Source organism: Protopterus annectens, chromosome 9.part0, assembly GCF_019279795.1.
Source record: "Protopterus annectens isolate FY-2018-M chromosome 9.part0, PAN1.0, whole genome shotgun sequence".
NCBI lineage: Eukaryota > Metazoa > Chordata > Ceratodontiformes > Protopteridae > Protopterus > Protopterus annectens.
In genome coordinates, this window is record NC_056743.1 from 666,559,797 (window position 1) to 666,578,281 (window position 18,485).

The window sequence follows — 18,485 nt, forward strand, 5'->3', positions numbered from 1 at the left end:
TGCAAGTGTAGGCATTGACAGGTGGTGTTACGGTCACCATATACAAATCATGTTGTTCATTTTGCAAAGTTGAACTCTTTTTGCTATTGAGAAAGCATTGGCTGATGAGCTATGTTTCTTTGTGAGTGCAGTCATTTTTTTCCTGTTTATTTTAAATTTATTCTGCAGTTTTTTTGGTTGACTATATATTTTATTTTTTAAAGAAGTGTTTTTTGGTAGACAGCTTACACCTGAAGACTACCTAACATTATTTGTAGGCTGACCACAACTTTCTTTAGTAAGCTGCCTTAAGTTAAATAAAGTGGCCAGATTTCAATGACTAAAAATTCTTCCTTCAGATTTTACTGAGGCATACCAACATGAATGCTTTTTTGTGGAATAAGATGAATGAAAAAAAGTAGATAGTTGGCAATACAGAAAAAAAATGTTTGCGTATAACTATTGGATATAACTATAGGGATATTGATGGCTCTTGCAACAGGTGTAGCAAAACTGCTCAGACATCTGCATAGACTGAGTTACATACATTGTCCCCCTTTAAAGTAAATCCTACATCAGTACCATAACCTTCAACAGAACTCAGGAGCTTTCAACTACAACATAAAGTTTACCAGCATTTTATAGTAGAAACTTCCCAGGAGACTGCTTTGGCCTCCTGTTGAGAAGAAACTTCCCAGGAGACTGCTTTGGCCTCCTGTTGAGAAGAAAGGGATGCTCTTCACATTGGTCACTGTTGCAGCAGCCCAAGTTATTTGGGTTATATTCTGTATAGGGTATAGCAACTGACTAACTTCCAAAGTTTAGGATACATGCCACGCTCCCAAATTATCGAGCTGAGATGACTCAAAAGGTTTGGGTGCCGACCCCTTCAAAACTTTCCTAGTGCCAGGGACAGTTCTTTGTGTCCATTAGAGAACGGGTTTGCTAATGCTGTTCTTTTGCTGGGTAGAAAGTTCCTTTTGGGGGAAAAAAACCTTCCACATAACTTTTTGTAAAAAATAACTGTAAAGCAAATTTACTTCTAAGCAGGGAAAAAAGGTCTGTTTTGTCACTTGTGTACTTTTAAAGGTGTGCTTGTTTTTTTTTCTTCTGTAGTAAAACAATGTAACTAGTTGTTAAAGCTATGTTTTCTGTGGAGAAACTGATCTGGAGTAGTGACTTCATTTGTCAGCAACCTGTGGGCCTTGGATCCGATATCGGATCTGAGCCGGCAACTGTTTATACAGCTATGGATTCGAGCTCCTAGCTCCTCCCCTCACCCATAATCCCCTGCCAACCCCAAATGACCTCAGATCTAGTTTGCCGCTCTAGCGTGTGTCAGCTGGATTTTGATGATCTGGCCACTTTTGAGATGAGTGTTCCTATTTTTATCTCTTTAGCCCTTTTTTCTGTCAGTAGTTAGTGTGTGTGTATTAGGCTTCCCCTTAGTCTGTTCTTTTTTTGAATTTTTTAGTGTTACCCTCCCCTCGCTGGTCGTTAGTGTGTGATTGTGTGTGTTTGCGTTTGGGGCCTTGTGTGTTTGAGTAGTGTTTCTTACTTTTGGGACATGTCTGAGGCCCCAAAGCCTATGTTTTCTAAATGCACCGAGTGTGGCCATAAGCTCTCCCCAGCGGATGGCCACACTCTGTGTGTTCTGTGCCTTGGGGTTGAACACCTGTCCTCAGGATGCACAATTTGTGCAGGGTTCAACCCCAGGGCACTGAAAGAGTGGAGGTCGAAGCTTTTCCTGGCGGGACTTTTGCCTCCGGAGTCGGCTTCGGCCTCCGCTACTCCCGTGGCACCTCCCCAGCCTGTGGTGGTGGCCACTCCTGCCCCCCTTCCTCCGGCCGGGATTCAAACTCCCACTAAAGCGCCGGAGGATAGGGAGGCCAGGAGGGCAAAACTGAGGGAGAAGCACCACAAGCGGCTGGCCGAAGCCTCCGCTTCACCCCCCCCCCCCCCCAGCTAAGCAGGCTTCTTCCTCCACGGCTTCCAGGTCCCCTCCTCCTCGGCTCCGATCACCTTGCTTCTCCCCGGGACCGGAGGAGGAGGAGACCCGATCTCCGTCGAGGTCATTGAGGTGGCACTCAGGCCTGCCTCGGTGGCCTCGTCGAGATCCACTTACAGCCTGTCTGATGCAGACTTGGACCGGATGATAAGGTTCATCCAGGCCCAGCTGCAGATGGGAGTGCTCCTGCCTCCCCCCACTTCGGGGGGGGGGGCTCGACCCCTTTTTTTGCTCCGATAGCTCCTTCTCTGACCCGCTTTCTGGGTTCAGAGTGCTTCGAGCCGGGCAGCGTTGGAGCCGGGGGTGGGTCGGCACAGACGGTACTGGGTACTTCAGATCCGACCCTACCCTCGAGTCTGTCGGTTCCATTGTCTGATCCGACCTCTCGGAGCCGTGGCCCGAGCTTCGGATCCGAGGGATTGTGTGCCTTCGGTTCCGTCCAGGTCGGAGCACACTGGTCCCTCAGATCCAACTGTCTCTGCGCCGGTTCCGATCCCTTCATTGGATCCGAGTGGGAGTCGGCTCACGGAGCCCAGGGAGAGCGGCTCCCCCTCGGACTTCAGTGTAGTGGAGAGGGCTCTGTTGAGAGCATCCAGACCTCCGGCCCTTGTCTCTGCTCCACCCTCCACTCCCTGTCTGCTGGGTCATGCTTCCATCACCCGGCCACAGGGACAGCCTGCTTCGATGTCCCAGGTTGTTCCTTTGGAACAGGACATTGCTGGTGAGACCTCCTCGGACAACCCCCCCCCCCCCCCGAGGAAGTGTCTCGCAAGCATAAGTGTAAGAGGAGGCATGTGGACTCCCCCGAATCCTTAACAGGGGACACTGACTTGGATGAAGGGGAAGGCTCCCCAAGGTCACCCCCTGAGGATGTCTCCTTTGGAGACATCATGGAAATGCTCAGGCTCGGGGGGGGTGGTCTGCCCCCAAGGCTTCCTCTGAGTCCATGTTCCTGGAGGCATTCGAAGCAGGCCTGTCTACCTCTTGGGTGTTCCCTCCGGCTGACCCCCTGGTGGACCTTGTGACCACCAGGGCGTGGAAGGAGCCAGACACTGTTGAGCCAATTCCCAAGCACCCGGATAGGATTTTAAGCCCCCTCCCCCTGCAGACAGGCCCCACTGGAGCAAGGGCCCCCCTGTAGATGCCATGTTGATGGCGGCAGCCACTAAGAGGGAACTAGCTCAGGAGAGCCCCTCGGTCCATCCTCCGAGCAAGGAGTCTCGCTTGATGGATCGCCTTTGGAAGTGGGTATTCAGTTCAGCGACCTTCTCAGTAAGGTCTCTGAACTACATGGCACATGTCATCAGGGTGCAGCGGGATCTTATTAAAGAATACACAGCTTCCCCCCCGGAATCCATGTCGGCGTAGGACAAGCAATTGTACTCCACTCGTATGGCCACTCTGAGATCTGTTTCTAATACCTCTATGCGGCTGTCCTCACGCAACTGAGGGAGCCGCTAGAGCTAGCGGAGCAGGCCTAGTTATGAGACGCCAGGCCTGGCTCCGACATTGTGACTTCGCGGAGCCCTTCAAGGCGTCCTTTGCGAATGCCCCCTTTGATGGTTCTGCTTTGTTTGGCAAGACCGTTCGCGAGACACTTGTGCAGAGCAAGAAGGACGGGAAGACGTCTGCCGTCGGAGTCTGCTTCCCTGCTCCCCAGAGGTCCTTTTCCAAGAACCAAAAGGGACAGAAGAAGATGTGGTTCTAGAAATCACAACATTCCCAACCTGCTCCGGACAACCAGTCCTTCCTTGGCAGAGGAGGACGGGGAGGACGCCGCCCTAGAGGCAGAGGGGCTCTGAGAAATTTTGGGTCTAGAGAATCCTTCTGTGATCGGCCCACGCAACAGCCCTGAAGGGTTGCCCGACTGTTCCACTCTGGAGGCAGTCAGGGGGCGCTTCTCGAGGCATCTGGCGGCATGGGAGTCAATCACGTCAGACCGCTGGGTGCTTCGGATTATGTCCAGAGGTTACAAAATCCCTATGCTACATGTTCCCAGACTCAAGAACCTCCCCGATGTACCACCCGATCAGAGGGAGGCTGCAGCCGCAGAAATCCAGCAGCTGCTAGAAAAAAGGGCCATCCAACCCGTCCCCCCAGACCAGCTCGGATTAGGGTTTTACTCCAGGTTCTTTTTTGGTGCCAAAAAAAGACTGGGGACCTGAGACCAATTCTAGACCTTTCCCTCTTGAACCTGTCGGTAACCAAGGAGAAATTCCGAATGGTCACTCTTCAATCCATTCTCCCCCTGTTGTGGGAGAATGACTGGATGTGCTCAATAGACCTAAAGGATGCGTACTACCACATTTTAATGGACAGACGATCCAGGAGGTTTCTCCGCTTCCGGCTGGGAGCCAGCCACTATCAGTTCAGGGTCCTTCCCTTTGGCCTCAGCACAGCCCCCAGGGTGTTCACCAAAGTTTTAGCAGTGATAGCGGCCCACCTGAGACTTCAGGGAATGCAGGTCTTCCCGTACCTGGACGACTAGCTCCTGACCGCCCCAAGAAGGCATCTACTCTGCTCAGCCAGAGATTTTTTTTTTCACCTAGCCCCCCCAGTTAGGCATCACGATCAATATGGACAAATCCTCCCTTGCTCCGACACAAGTGATAGACTTCATAGGGGCCAGATTAGATACGAGAAGTTTGCGAGCCTACCTCACTTCGGAACGACTACAGAATCTGAGTTTACATGGGCGGGCCATCCTCCAATCAGAAGCTCCACCCGCGGAATTGGTCCTGAGGGCACTGGGCTCTATGGCAGCGGCAATTACACTCCTTCCATGCGCTCGCCTAAACATGAGGGTACTACAGTGGACCCTCCATACGCTCGCCTAAACATGAGGGTACTACAGTGGACCCTTCAAGTACAATGGTCCTTTCAGCTTCTTCCTCTCAATCACCCTGTCTCTATCAGCAAGGCTTGCAGGAGGGCCTTGTTATGGTGGCTTCATTCCCTAGACCTCCATACAGGTCGCCCCTTCTGCGCTCCACCCCCTCTCGTCACGGTGACCACGGACGCTTCTTGCCTCGGGTGGGGGGGGGCATTGCTCAGGCAGAACAGTCTAAGGCACATGGAACGACACAGAGACCTCCCTGCATATCAATGTTCTGGAGATGAGGGCAGTGCTATTGGCGTTGCAAGCACTTCACAACCTTCTTCCCGTAGGAACTATTGCGATACAGACTGACAACATGTCAGTTGTCTGGTATATCAACAAACGGGGGAACCAGGTCTTATCCTCTCTGCCGAGAGGCCATGAGACTGTGGGAATGGGCGATCTCCACCAACCGCTTTCTGATTGCAGCGCACATTCCGGTCCAACATTCTGGCGGACAAACTCAGCCGCACTATTCTTTCCCCTTACGATTTGTCTCTCAACTCCCGAGTAGCGAAGCGGATTTTTGCAAAATGGGGGCAACCCTGCTGCGATCTTTTTGCCTCTCCCTCAAATACGAAATGCGACCGCTTCTTCGCCCTGATTCCCCCACCAGGGGAAGCCCCGAGAGATGCTCTAGTGCATGCTTGGCTGCCCGGTCTACTTTATGCCTATCCTCCTCTACCCCTGATGCTAAAGATGTTACAGAAAGCCTCTCGGTTGGGGAGCAAAATGATCCTCTCTGCCCCATTCTGGCCTCGACAAACCTGGTTCCCTTACCTGTGGTCTCACTTGGTGAATCCTCCCTGGATTCTGGATCCCAGCCCGGATCTGATATCCCACCCATCAGGCTTACCGACCCCGAATCTGGACAACCTGAAGCCAACAGCTTGGCTGCTCCAGTTCCACTCTTAATTAGGACTCTCGGTATCTCTTCACCAGTCAAAGCCATCTTGGTGGCAGCGCATAAACCTTCCACCAGGAAGATTTACCGCAGTACATGGAAGCGCTTCTCTGTTTGGGCGGAACATCATAATCTGGACCCCTTCATTGCTCCGCTAACTTCCGTTTTGGACTTCCTTACCGGGCTTTTTCAACAAGGGGCTAGCTGTTCGACAGTCAAGGTACAATTGGCAGTCATCTCCCATTACCATGTAGCACACGAGACAGGTCCTTTGATGTCAGCTAAACTATGTAAAACCTTCCTCAAGGGTACCTTTCTGCTCAGGCTCCCTATCAAAGAAGCCATACCCCCTTGGGACCTATCGCTAGTTCTTCAGGCCTTGACTGCTTCTCCCTTTGAACCAGCTGCCTCGGCTGATCTTAAATACCTGTCTTGGAAAACAGCATTCCTGGTAGCCATCACTTCTGCGAAAAGAGTTTCGCAACTTCAAGCTCTTTCCGTAAAACCCCTTTACTTGGTTTTTCATCAGGATAGAGTGTACCTCAGGACCAATCCATCCTTTCTACCTAAGGTGGCCTCAGAAACCAATATCAATCAGTCCATTAACTTCCTGTTTTCTTCCCTAATTATCAAAATAAAGGAGAATACAAGCTGCATTCATTAGATGTGCACAGGCAGCTGCGTTTCTGTATTCATAGGACTGCTGGTCACAGACAATCTGATCAGCTGTTCATTTCCTTTGCCAAATTCAATTTGGGTAAAGCCGTTTCGAAGGTCACCTTATCACACTGGATTTCCCAATGTATCCTTCTAGCTTATGAGGCTTCTGGGAGGCCCGCTCCTCAAAGGGTTCGTGCACACTCCACTTGTTCCATATCTACTTCTACTGCGTTCAGATCTAGAGTCCCCTTGGATGATATTTGCTCGGCAGCCACTTGGGCCTCATCTCATACCTTTATTAACCACTGCAAACTGGACGTCATTTCCAGAGGGAGAGCATCCTTTGGCTCCGCAGTGCTCCGGAACATCCTTCCATGATGGCCACCCAAGATTCAGGTAGCTGGGGACTCTGTCCTACAGGTTGCTGACAAATGAAGTCCCTACTCCAGATTAAGAAGTTATGTACTCACCATAATGTTCCATCTGAGTAGGTGGCTTCATTTGTCTGCAACCATCTCCCCTTCCTTCCCCCTGGCCTTCAGAAGAGTTAGATGGTGGTATTATTCCTGCCTTTTCCTGTTGGGTTACCTTTTTAGGTATATATAGGATGGCAAACTTGATCTGAGGTCATTTGGGGTTGGCAGGGGATTATGGGTGAGTGGAGGAGCTAGGAGCTCGGATCCATAGCTGTATAAATAGTCGCCAGCTCGGATCTGATATCAGATCCAAGACCCACAGGTTGCAGACAAATGAAGCCACCTACTCAGATGGAACGTTATGGTGAGTACATAACTTCTTATTTTACTTTTTGTGCCTGGGGAAAGTATTTGAGGTGCTTTGTAGTGTGTGTTTGTGGGAAGAGTTGCTTTTGTTTTCTTACAGACTGTTGCTGCTTTCCCTGGGAGACCAGCATCTCTTTTGGATTGTACATGAACCAACCACAAAAAAATGAAACATTAACTAAGCAGCCTTTGCCATCCATCACAGCAGGCTGGTAATTTACAACAGCCGCCTGTGAGTGTCTGTCCTGTGGCTACAACTGGTTTCTTGGACAACTTACATTTTTATTCAGTTCCCTCTGGTGTTGTCCCTACATCCACCATGGAGTGGGAGTTGGCCATGTTCTCTGCAGCCATAGAGTCCTCTCAGCAGGCAAGGACAAATTATTTCTTGTCAGTCATAAGAGAAGAAGCAGGGAATGTCCCCTTGCTTAACCAGAAAGTTTCCATCCCCTAAAAAAGCTTACTGACAATACTAGGTCTTTTTGCTCTAACTTTTCTGTCAAAAAAGGCAGGGAACAAAATGTTTTGTTTCTCTGGATGGGAGTCTTTTCTTGGGCTTGGCTTGGGGTCTTATGCAAGCTGTTTTTTCTTTCTTTTAATGTATGTCCTTCCTTTCTTTTAATGCATGTCCTTCCATTCACTGGTTGCAGTATTTTTAACCTTTGGGATTTGTCCGCACTGTATACAAAAGCCTACCAGTGTTTATAGTACACTGTACATGACACACATGCTTCTCGCGTAGCATAGGGCATAAAGGTGAAGTCCGGACGTACCATCCTGTGAATTTTTTTGCTACCTGTCCAAACCATCTCTTGATTGTCGGTCTGAACTTTGTAATTCTTGGAGCCAGTCAGAACTCCTCTTGATCATCTGGTCTCCGAGGTGTTTCTGATAAGTGCCTCAGTAAGGTTTTGTTTTGTTGACTTTTAGTTGCTTTTGGAGGTTAATGTCATCCAAGAAGGGTAAATGCCAGTGTGCGAGACAGATTCCCCATAAAGGCTGCCATGAACATGTTTATTTTGCCTGTGTACCTCTCACTACCTTAAGTCCTGCTCCATTTGTCATGGTTTCATATCGAAGACTTCATAATAGGCTATCTTCCCTAGCACTCTATCTAAAGAATCAGCATCTCAAGCGTCTCCCTCAGGATTCTACAGAATGAACTTATTGCCACAAGGGTCAGCTGTTAGTCAAGGTTAAGAAACCAAGACTGAAATATTCGGCTGTCCAGCCGCTGCCGGGCATTTTTCCAGAGAACATTGAGAATCCGGACATTCACTTGGATTTTGTTGTCTGATTTCTCTGCTGTGACTGGGTTGGAGGCTGGTAGGGATCTGGCTTTCAGCACTTCTGATGAGGCAGACTTCCATTTCAGACAGTCGGTGGGAACCACATTAATCATTTGAGGGGTCAAAGGTTTGTTCCTCGGATTTTAGTTAGGGAAGTGGTTCCAACTACTGTTTGTTGAATGCTGTCCTGGGTCAGAGCCTTTCAAGTTTTACAGAGCAGACATCCTATTAAAGAAAAACAAAAACTAAACATCTCTCTCCTGCTCCTAGGGATCCAAAGAGTGAGTGGCAAACTTTCACTCCTGGCTTGTTTAATGCTTTGATGGCATTAAAACATCCTCAGGGGGGCTGTGACCAGCCCCCACTTGGTCCTCTATTCCCCCTAAAAGGCCCAGGGAACAGGCTTCCTCTGAGGAGGATTTTGATTTTGATGGAGTCCCTTGCTTACTCCTACTAAATTCCTTCTCATTTGGACTATGGGTCAGAGGAAGTGGAATCTAACAGTCCGGATACTCCCTTTGAAGAAATTTCTTTTGAGAGCACAATTTACAGGATGGTGGATCTTTTTTTTGAATGGGACTGTGCTCAGATTTCTGAACTCCACTATGAGTTGCAGATGGAATCTTGGAAACCTTCTGCTATTCCTTCTGTTTTGGCTGCTTTATTGGATGCATTTTCCATTGCCTCTAAAGCTCCTAATTCTTTGCCTCCTGCTCCCAAGAAACCCTATCGGTTTTATACGGTGTGCGAGGACTAGAACTTTGTTACAAATGTCCTGCTGCTGGCCTCTTTGTAGTGTCTATAGCCTCTGACACACCCTCACATTTACTTCCTTTGGCTAACTTTCTGCCTTCTGATGATAGTGGAACCATGGAAAAGCTAGGTAAGGTTTACACCTTGGCTTTTAGGGTTGTTAATTATCAGACCAGTATGTCCAGGTATGTGTCAACTGTTCTTTCTCAGGCTTGTCAGGTTATTTATGATCTCCCAGACTGGTGTTTAAACTTTTTCTCCTTCCCTGTTAGGGACTTCCTCTCAGGTGGTTCGTCATTCCACCAAATTTAGTTATGCTGTAGCACATTCCCCTTCTAGGGCTGCTGCTTTTGGTTCATTGAGGTATTCTTGGCTTTGACTTCAGTCATTGCCTTATGATATTAAGGCTAAGTTGATGGATGTCCGTTTTGATGATAGTCTTGTTTGGGAAGTTGCTACTGGGTTTTTTTTTTTAAGTCCCTTCAGGATAAAGGGAATGCCTTACAGGAACTAAAACATGTTTGTCTTTATTCCTAAATTTCAAAGAAACTGCCCCAGTAAGCCTCCCTTTGTTCGCAGGCAGTCTTGCCCTCCTAATAAGGGCAAAAAGAGTAAGAAATGGGCACTCTGACCTTTCAGAGGCTCAGAAGTCCTCCTTTCTGGATAAACCAAACCCAGGTGCTGTCTTGTCTCTTCCCAGCCACGTTCCTCTTTTTGTTTGCCTTTCTCTGTGTGTCTCTCTCTCTCTCTCTCTCTCTCTCAAACACTCACTCACACTCACTCTCACTCTCTCCTGGTTTAGTTTCAGATTATTCAGGATGGTTGGTCCTGTACATCATTTGCCATGGATATTTCATGGTGTGGAAATTCTGTCTCCTTTTTATGGGCATTCCACAGCCTCCTGGGAATCGGCTTCCTTTTTTCCCAGAGGTACTTGGAGACCTTTTGACTCTGGGTAATCTTCAAAAGGTGCTCATGTCCCAAAGGGGGAGAGGGTTTTAGTCTAGAATGTTTTTAGTTCCTAGAATATAGGGTACATGGAGACCAATTCTAGATCTCTCTCATCTAAACACTACTAAAGGTGCCCACTTTTTGAATGTTGTCCCTTCAGTCTTCTCTTGCTTCTTCAGGCCTATATGGGGTCTCTGGTTCTCAAGAATGCTTATCTACATATTCTGATCTTTCCCTTTTTCAGGACGTTTTTCCATTTCTCTGCTTCCTGGCATTCAGTTCTCTACTTTGCCCTTTGACCTTTCTGCTGCCTCAAGGGTATTAACCAAATGCTTTACTCCTGTGATTGCTTTTTGCAGGCTTCAGGGGATCCAAGTATTTCTTTACTTGGATGACCTGCTGATTCAGGCCTCCTCTCCAGAGATTTTATTGCAAAATCTTAATATTGCCATTTTCCTCCTCACAAACTTCAAAAAATCTTCTCTGACTCTCTCAGTATCATGTTTTTCTAGATTGTAGGATTCAAAGTGTCTATGCTAGCATCCCTGACCCCTCTGTAGGCCTTGAGTCTCATCTGCTGTTTTTTTTTTTTTTTTCCCCTTTCATATCTTACTGTTGCTTATGCTTGGTTTGTTGTAGCAGTTTATAGCTGATGTCGGGTAAAAAGGGAAAATGCCAATGCGGGTGCCAGATGCGCTATAAAGACTCCAGTGATCAGTGTGTTTTTTGCTTAGGTCGGGAGTATGACCATACCGCTTGCTCCATTTGTGCCGAAGACTCTACACAACCATCTGGCTGCTCTTAACCTTTACTTAGAAAACCAGCGCCTTAAGCGGTTAGCCCTAAGGATGGATCCCGCCTCTGAGGCCACGTCAGAATCTGTGTAAAAAGGCCAAGGTTCCCAGGCCCTCTTTTTGACGCTCCATTGCCAGACTCCCCGCCAGCTGCCGATTTAGGAGCTGAGGGACACCCGGTGGATCAGTCGACCCCAGTGACCACCTTTGGGGGAAGGTGTTGCCCAGCTGACGACCGGCACATCCCTGGAGCTAACACAGACCCTGACTACCGTCGAGGGAGAACCAGAATCTGTAGAACTTCTGACCAGGATCCCGCCTTCAGAAACGGTCACTCAGACCCGATGCCAGGCCTGCTCCGACGTCTACCCCAGCAAAAAAGTAACCGAAAACCAAGCATACCTCTTCCACTCCAAAAGGCCTACCTGACTGGCAGTCCTTCACTTCTTCCCTGATGCAGGCCTTCAGCCTCGTCTTCCACTACTCTACATTTGGTTCAGCCCTAGGCCTGCTTCAGCCTCCCCCCTCCCCCCGACATCTCAGGTTAGGGAAGAAGAGCATGAATACTTCTTTTCCTCGTCCGAGAACTCCATATCTTATACCTCCCAAATTGCCTCACCCCAGGAGTATTATTCTCCTGATGAAGAATCTGTAGAGGGCGATTCACCCCTGAGGATGTTACATTTGGTGAGACTATCACCAAAATGAAATATTATTTCAAATGGCATACCTTCGATATCTGATACCCAAAAGAGGTATTTTAACTTCAAGTTGAATCCCCCTCCCCTTCTGCTGTTCCACTAGTCCTACCTGCTTACCTAGATGCCTTTTAATTCTGCATCTAAGACTCCAGATTCACAGCCACCTGCCCCCAAACGACCAGATCACTTTTACAAGGTGCCGGACAAGCAAAAATTCTTAATCAAACCTCCCTTAGCAGTCCCAGCAGTGATTGCCACTTAACCTGATAAGCAGTCCAGACTCCTTCCCTCTGCCTCACCCCTACCCACAGAGTAAAAACAGTAAATCTATGGATATGATAGGTAAGAAAGTCTATAGCTCCTCCACTTTGGCTTTCAGAGCCATTAAATATCGGACCACATGACTAAATGTGCTCTGGACTTGGTCTCTCAAGCCTCTTCCATGCTGGCCACTATCCCTGGCTGCTCCACTGCAGCTGACATCTCCTCCAAACTCTCTAGCTACACAAGTAGCCAGATACACTATCAGATGCAGCTATGATGCTGCAGAAGCATCTGCTTGCTCTGCAGCATCTACTTCAGTTCTCAGGAGATGCCCCTGGCTGAGACTTGAAAATCTCCCTGAAGACTTTGTCAAAAGTCTTGGCTGCCCGCCTGGACCACAATCTACAGGTCTTTTCAAGAATCTGCAAGAAAAAAGTAAAGAATTACAGGACATAAACCATTTTTTGGTGTCCCCTATTCCCCAAGTACTATAGAAATTATCCAGCCAAAGCCACTTTTGTGAGGCAAAACCCAGCCCAGGTGGGTAATTCCTCCTCCAGATCTAGAATAGGTGCAAGAAGACCTACCACTTCCAGACCTACTGCTCCGCAACCTCAGCCTAGACTAGACGGACTTTTCAAGACAGAGGAGGCTCCAGTAATGTGCGACTGCCTTGCCCCCCCTTCCACTCTCAGCCCGCCTCTCCCACCACCTCCCCCTGTGGAAAACCATCACCACGGACACATGGGTACTGGCCATAGTACAAAAAGGATACTTCCTCTCCTAGAAAGTGAAACCACCCATGAGAGGGCCCCCCCCCCTCCAAAAAAAAAAAAAAAAAACACAGCATCTCCTTCCACAAGTTTTGACAGATCTTCAGAAGCTGGGTACCATAGAACCAATCTCCTCAGTACAGGAAGGAAAAGGTTTCTACTCCTGTCTCTTCATGGTCCCCAAAAGAGATTGTCCATGGGGACCCATCTTAGGCCTCTCCTTCTTAAATCTTTACCTACAGGTGCCCACCTTCAAAATGCTGTCACTTTCAACTGCTCCCACTCATCCCAAACAAGGCCTTCATGGCCACCTTGGACCTAAAAGAGGCCTACTTACACATACCCATTATACCTTCCCACAGAAGATTTCTGCGTTTCTCTGAGTCCTCTTCTCATTTCCAGTTTACGGTTTGCCCTTTGGTTTGCCCACTGCTCCCAGAGTTCATAGGTTCATAGGTTAGTACTAAGCTAACTGCTCTTGTGAGCCATTTTAAGCCTAGCCAATTATCCCTTGTGAGACTCAAACCCTGCACCTTGTGTTTGTAAGGCAAACACCTTAACCATTAGGCCACCAGTGTTTGCAAAATGCTTTGGGCCCAGCCATTGCCTTTTGCAGAACTCCAGGAATTCAGACTTACCCCTATCTAGACGACATCCTAATTCTGGCAGAGTGCAGGAATACCCTTTCAAATCATCTGCTCTTCACCATGTCCCTTCTACAAAATCCAGGGTTCACTATCAACCTTCCAAAGTCTTTATTGAACCCAGAACAGGACAAGATTTTCCTGGGTTGCAGAATACGAACAGAAGAAATGAAGGCTTTTCTTCCACAGGACAAAGTCATCTCCCTCACCTCCCACTTCAAGGAGTTGCTACAGGCACAGGGAAATGCTGCAAGGCAATTCATACGAATCCTGGGATTAATGGCAGCCACTATTCCTATGCTCCCACTGGCCAGAATGCATATGTGCAAACTACAGTGGTACCTATTTAAAAAAAAAAAAAAAAAAAAAATTGTTGGTCCCAGCACCAGAATCACCTGGAGCAGGAAATACTCCTCCTTCCCTATCTACAGAAGGAAATCATCTGGTGGATCCAACAAATCCAGCTAAACCCAGCCTTCCACTCAAGCCCAACCCAGGTAATGCATACAGATGCCTCTGATTCAGAGTGGGGAGCCACAATGGCATCTTGCAGGGTTCAAGCAAACTGGCACCCTTCCTTGAGGGACAAACACATCAGTGTAAGGGACACGACAGCAGTCTTGGCTCAAAAACCTTTACCCCTCTACTTCTACCAGGGGTTCTTCAAATAGCAACATACAACACCACTGTAATGTGGTACCTCAACAAACTGGGAGGGACAAAAGCATATCAGCTGTGCAGACTAACCCTGCTGATATGGGATCTAGCCTGTCACCACAGCTTGTCCCTGCAGGCAACCTACATTCCCTCGCAGGACAGCAAGCAAGCAGATCTAAGCAGGACATCTTCTCCACAACGCGAATGGATGTTGGACAGGACTGTCATCTTAGACAGTCCACCGGTGGGACATTCCTCATATAGACCTGTTAGCCTCCCCCCAGAACAGGCAGCTGCAGACCTTCTGCTCAAAGACCTACTCACCTCTAGCCTGGAGGGTAGACACTTTCAACATCTCCTCGAAGGGGAAGTTTCTTTATGCTCCCGTCCCCTTTCCCACTGATTCAGAAATTCCTCCTGAAAGTCAGGAGAGATAAATGGAAAATCTTGTTAGTGACCACCTACTGGCCAAAGCAACACTGGTTCCCCCTACTTCACAATCTAGCCAAGGGCAGTCAGTACAAGTTACCCTACAAGGTGGACATTCTAACACAAGAAAAGGGAACTCTCATCCACCCACACTTGCAGATGTTGTCCCTGGCACTGTGGGTGATAAACTTTTGATTCCATTCCGACACCACTACTTGTAGGATGTGCTTTCAGTTTTGAGGGAGGCCAGGAAACCTACAACAAGAAAATCGTACCTACCTAAATGGGAAAAATTTACTAAATGGTGTCTAGACAGGGAAAGGGATCCTTGCATTGCTAGTCCTTACTTGTGTGTCGACTGATAAAAAGTGGACTTTCTACTCTTCAGTGAAAGTACACCTTTCGGCAAGATCAGCCTGCTTGCAAGTAGACCCTCCCTTGCTAGCCAGGCTCTATGTAAAACTCTTCCTAAAAAGGGTGTTACACATTAGACCTCCAAAAAAGCCCCTCTCTCCTCCTTGGGACCTTAACTTCATCCTGGAAAAGCTTACCCAGCACCCATTCAAACCTGCTGGGACAGCTACCCTTCAGGTGAAAACATGGAAAACAGTTTTACTAGTGGCTACTCAGCCAGAAGGATTTCAGAACTGCAAGCCTTAATGGCTTGCCCCCCCATACTACGTTCCACAAAGACGGGGTAACCCTGAGAACTAACCCCTCGTTTATGCCCAAGGTGGTCAAGGATTTTTCATTAAACCAAGCTATCCACCTTCCCACCTTTTTTCCCACTTCCCACCAATTGAGAGAATACTTCACTTCCTGGAAGTACATGACAACTTAGAGTTTACCTGGACAAAACAAAATCCATTAGGAAATCAAAACAACTTTGTTTCCTACCACCCTAGTGCATTGGGCGAGGCAGTCTCCAGACCGTCTCATACTGGATCAGAAAAAACAGATTTCTCCCACCAAGGGAAAAGTCCCCCAGTGACAGTAAAAGCCCATTCCACCAGGGCAATGGCCACCTCCAAGGCTTTTCAAAAAGGTCTGGACACACCTTCCAGTAAGGAAGCACCCACATGGTCAACTATCCACGCTTTCACCAGATATTTCAAGTTGGGTCAGGTCTCCCAGAGCACGGGCAGGATTTGCCAAGGCAGTCCTACATGGCTTTGTAAAATCATCTTCTGCATCCGCCGCCCTTTCATCCAACTAAGCTGTGGTCCTCTCCCACAACAAGAATACTGCAACATAGGAATAGAAGGACATAGAATAGTTGTGTAAAATCTTACTATAACCATAGATGTCCTTCTCTTCCATGTTGCAGTATTTATTCTTTCCCACACACCAATAGCCCCCTCTTCATTCTCCTCCTCATCCCAGCATGTCCCTAGGTCCTAACCTCTTACACATTTCACCCTGGACCTATCAATACTTCAGAAAGACCCCAGGGTCCCGTACCTGACACCACTGGCACATCTCCTGCTGGGCCTTCTACTCTGCCTGCTGAGCTTCAGGTTCTGAGGATTGTGCGTGCAGATGTCCCCTGGTTTATGGCCCTACATGGGACATCCCACACAGCTGCAACAGCCAAGCTGCAGCTTTTGTATAGGAGCTGAAGTACGAGTCGCCTGAGGGCAGGAAATCTTTACAACAAGAATACTGCAGCATGGAAGAGAAGGACCTCTATGGTTATAGTAAAATTTTACACAACTATTCTTTCTTCAGGCAGTTCTCTCTCTGGTCAAAATATTCTGGAGACACCCTGAGCAGGTCCCGGGTGTCTTAACTCAATCCCATGAATGGATGCTTCACAGGTATATGTTTCTGGATGTTGTCCACCGGTGGTGTACTCCTCAAGTAGATGTATTTGCCTCCCCTCTGAATAGGCAACTTCCTCTATTTTGTGCCAGCATCCCATGTCCTTTCGTGCGAAAGGTGGATGCCCTCTCTTTTGCTTGGAAGGGGATGTTTCTTTGTGTATTCCCTTCCCTCCCATTCATTTCACAAATCCTTTTCAAAATTCAACAGGATGCTCCCAAAATCTTGTTGGAGACTTCCTTTGGCCAAGACAGCATTGATCACAAGGGCAATGATCACAAGTTACCTCAAAGGGTTGGCCGTACTTGCACGAAACAGGTGATCTCTCATCATTCCTCACTTGTCCACTCTTCAGCTGACATTGTGGGTGATAGGATTTTGATTCCACATGGACACTTTTTTTCTGAGGACATGCTTTGGGGTCCTGTAGGAGGCCAGGAAACCCATTACTAGGTAATCTTGCTTATCCAAATGGAAGAGGTTTTCTGTTCAGTGTCTCTCTTGCAACCTGGATCCACTTATTGTGGATGTTCCTTTGGTTCTTTCTTTGTATGAATTCCTCATTGCTGATTTGGCCTGTTCTTATGTTAAGGCCACTTATCAGCTATTTCTGCTTCTCCACCTTTATCTCCTCCTGTAGCTTCTAGATTTGCAGTCACAAGGCCTTTAGTTGCGTAAAGAATCTCCAGCTTTGCTTTGAGCTACTGCACAATGGTACCTCCTATACCGAGCCAACAGATATAGCCAATATACTGGCCGACAGATTGTGTCAACTTTACCCCCCCCCCCCCCAAAAGGACCAATCACAATACCAGTAGATTGCTAGGCACCTAGTATTACTGCTGCACAGGTAAGGTTAAAACAACAGTGTCCAAGGCCAAGGATACAGCTTCTATGTGACCTGATAATATCTTTAGCTGTGTTCTACGTGAACTACAGAGTGAACTGGCACCTCGGCTGTGTGCCCTGTTCGATCACAGCCTCACTTCAGGCCTTGTCCTTGTCAGATGGCGCACTGCTACAGTCATCTCTCTCCACAAAGGAGAAGTAACTGCAGACCCTGGGAACTATCGCCCCATTAGCCTGACAGGTCTGATGTGCAAAGCCATGGAACACATCATCATGGACTTAATAAATAAGGATATAGGGAATTTCCAAACTCTGGATCCCACACAGTTTGGCTTTGTAAAGGGAAGATCATTCCTGCTCAGCTTGGTTGATGGCTTTGAGTCACCAGAGCTGTAGATGAAGGCGAGGTGGTTCATACAGCTTACCTTGATCTGGCCAAGGCCTTTGATACCATTCCCCACTCAGGAATTATAAAAAAAAAAAAAAAAACCTAAGCTAGGCATCAACCCCTATATCACTAGGTGGGTTGCAAACTGGCTCACAGCTACTTTCACACTGTGGGTTCTGACTCCACAACAGACTGCTGACCAGTCACGAGTGGAGTCCCACAGGGGTCAGTCCTAGGTCCTCTCCTGTTTGGTATCGACTTCTCAGAAGTCCAGGCCAACACGAAGGGACTCTGGCTGACAAAGTTCGTGGAAGTTGGCAAGTTGGGAGCCGTTATTAACTCCCCAAGTGATGTTGACATCCTACAGAAAGGCCTTACTGAGACCAGCGACTGGTGGCAGAACCATGGACTTGAGCTCAATGCCAAAAAATGTCAGCCCCTTTGGGAAAAACCCAGTTCCCATGAATTACCACATCGATGGTAGTCCACTGAACACAAAGTGTTATAAGAGATCTGGGAGCACAGGTTGATGGCAGCGTCTCTTGACCCCATTGCCACTAGGGTCAGGAAGTTCTATGTGGCACATCTCATTACTAAGGGTTTTGCATCCATGAAGAAAGAGGTCACTGTCTCCCTCTACTCTTCCCTCATTAGGCCAGTCATTGAGTACAATGCCCCATTTGGCATGTACCTCACCAGACACCTGCAACAACTGGAGAGGCTGCAAAAGTAGCTCACAAAGAGGATCCTAGGCCTTAAACACTTATCCTATGTGGACAGCCTTAAACACTTATCCTATAAGGGCATACTCAAACTCCAACTATTCTCTGTCTCCTATCGCCTACTTAGAGGCAATCTCTGCTTGACTTACAAAGCCATGTCAGACCCAGCTCTGTTGGAAATGCTACATCTAAAGAAATCCCAATCCCTCCACACCACACGCTCCAGAGACCTCAACCTC

The 18,485-nt window shown here is 47.9% G+C and overlaps 1 protein-coding gene across 1 annotated transcript in view; it reads left to right on the forward strand.

Annotated features, from left to right (window-relative positions):
- The window catches only part of PRRC2A (proline rich coiled-coil 2A), a 3,202,076-nt gene that overhangs the window by 178,661 nt on the left and 3,004,930 nt on the right, over nucleotides 1-18,485 (forward strand). The gene's annotated exons all lie outside the window — the stretch shown is intronic.